This window comes from Octopus sinensis, linkage group LG14, assembly GCF_006345805.1.
Source record: "Octopus sinensis linkage group LG14, ASM634580v1, whole genome shotgun sequence".
Lineage (NCBI taxonomy): Eukaryota > Metazoa > Mollusca > Cephalopoda > Octopoda > Octopodidae > Octopus > Octopus sinensis.
In genome coordinates, this window is record NC_043010.1 from 13683781 (window position 1) to 13686280 (window position 2500).

A 2500-nucleotide genomic window follows, 5' to 3' on the forward strand; every position below is an offset into this window, starting at 1 on the left:
ATATATATATGTGTATGTGTGTGTGTTTGTGTGTGTGTGTTTGTGTGTGTGTGTGTTTGTCCCCCTAGCATTGCTTGACAACTGATGGTGGTGTGTTTACGTCCCCGTCACTTAGCGGTTCGGCAAAAGAGACCGATAGAATAAGTACTGGGCTTACAAAGAGTAAGTCCCGGGGTCGATTTAATCGACTAAAGGCGGTGCTCCAGCATGGCCGCAGTCAAATGACTGAAGCAATTAAAAGAGTAAAAGAGTAAAGAGTATAATAGAGTATGTAGTTCATGCCAAAAAAATTTTATTAAAAATCTTTAGTGTTTGGGAAAAGTTAAAACTTTGATATAAGATAATAATTTAATCTCTTGTATTTTTTACTCTTTTCCTCTTTTACCCTTTTACTTGTTTCAGTCATTTTACTGTGGCCATGCTGGAGCACCGCCTTTTAGTCGAGCAAATCGACCCCGGAACTTATTCTTTGTAAGTGACGGGGACGTAAACAAACCAGCATCATTTGTCAAGCAATGCTAGGGGGACAAACACAGACACACAAACACACACATACATATATATATATATACATATATACGACAGGCTTCTTTCAGTTTCCGTCTACCAAATCCACTCACAAGGCATTGGTCGGCCCGAGGTTATAGCAGAAGACACTTGCCCAAGGTGCCACGCAGTGGGACTGAACCCGGAACCATGTGGTTGGTAAGCAAGCTACTTACCACACAGCCACTCCTGCGCCTATTTATTTACATTTAAATATAAAGAAACATATACAATGATGTTAGACATGTGAAACACCAGTTCAAGATGGAAAAGAACAAACAGGGGTCACTGACAGGACTAAATTCACACATCTGTCTATTGTTGACAAACTAAGGATTATAAGGACTTTGCCATTCCATCTTCTCAAAATTATACAATATAAATTTGTTTCTGCTGTTTTACCTGTACTATTTCTTATTTCTTTATTGGCCACAAGGGGCTAAACATAGAGGGGACAAACAAGTACATACAAACGGATTAAGTCGATTACATCGACCCCAGTGCATAACTGGTACTTAATTTATTGACCCCGAAAGGATGAAAGGCAAAGTCGACCTCGGCAGAATTTGAACTCAGAACGTAACGGCAGATGAAATACATATTTCTTTACTACCCACAAGGGGCTAAACACAGAGGGGACAAACAAGGACAGACAAACGGATTAAGTCGAGTACATCGACCCCAGTGCATAACTGGTACTTAATTTATTGACCCCGAAAGGATGAAAGGCAAAGTCGACCTCGGCAGAATTTGAACTCAGAACGTAACGGCAGACGAAATACCTATTTCTTTACTACCGGGCGAAATGCGTTGCCGTATTTCGTCTGCCGTTACGTTCTGAGTTGTTCAAATTCCGCCGAGGACGACTTTGCCTTTCATCTTTTCGGGGTCGATAAATTAAGTACCATTTATGCACTGGGATCGCTGTAATCAACTTAATTCGTTTGTCTGTCCTTGTTTGTCCTCTCTGTGTTTAGCCCCTTGTGGGTAGTAAAGAAATAGGTATTTCATCTGCCGTTACGTTCTGAGTTCAAATTCCGCTGAGGTCGACTTTGCCTTTCATCCTTTCGGGGTCGATAAATTAAGTACCAGTTACGCACGGGGGTCAATGTAATCGACTTAATCCGTTTGTCTGTCCTTGTTTGTCCCCTCTGTGTTTAGCCCCTTGTGGGTAGTAAAGAAATAAGTATGTGGCTTGTAAACCTAGAGTACAGACACATAGTGTGCACTTATTGGAATTTTATTCTCACTGAATGCATCAAGTTTTGCCAAAAGCTTGGTGATACTCGAGCTCATAGCATCCAGAAGATTCAGCGATCTATAGTGATGATGCCATGGGCAAAACTCAGATGAGGGTGTGGTACAGCTGCTTCATGAATGACCTCACCTCAATGGGGGTCAAGGCATGCTTGGACAGACCATCCACAAGCTGAAACAAGGAGCTGATTGAGAAGGTTCAGTAAATAGGCATAGCAGACCATTGTGTAACAATCCAGGAAATTGCTAAAACAGGTGGAAATAAGCACAAGATCAGCGCAGTCTATTTTCCCAGAGTGAAATGTGTATGTGGAGTGTCAGCAAAATTATTCCCCAAGGTGCTGGTCAAGCAGCAGAAGCTACTGTACATGGAAATCACTCAGGTCATACTGGACTGTGCAAACCACAACCCAGACTTCATGGAGACAATCATCACTGATGATATTACCTGGGTTTTATGGTTTCTCTTTGATGCATTTGGTCATCTTGCATGAAAACAAAAACCCAATCGAAATCAAAATCAAAGCGAAATTCGATGACGGGCACGAGCACCATACGAGCGTGATCATTGACAGAGCAGCTAACTGGCTTCCATGCCAGTGGCACATAAAAAGCACCATTCGAGTGTGATCGTTGCCAGCTTCACCTTACTGGCACTTGTGCCCCGTGCTAGTAGGGTGCTAAGAGCACCATCTGA

At 42.3% G+C, this 2500-nt stretch overlaps 1 protein-coding gene across 1 annotated transcript in view; it reads right to left on the reverse strand.

Moving 5' to 3' along the window:
* LOC115218990 (gastrula zinc finger protein XlCGF26.1-like) overlaps positions 1 to 2500 on the reverse strand; it is a 15529-nt gene that overhangs the window by 2362 nt on the left and 10667 nt on the right. The gene's annotated exons all lie outside the window — the stretch shown is intronic.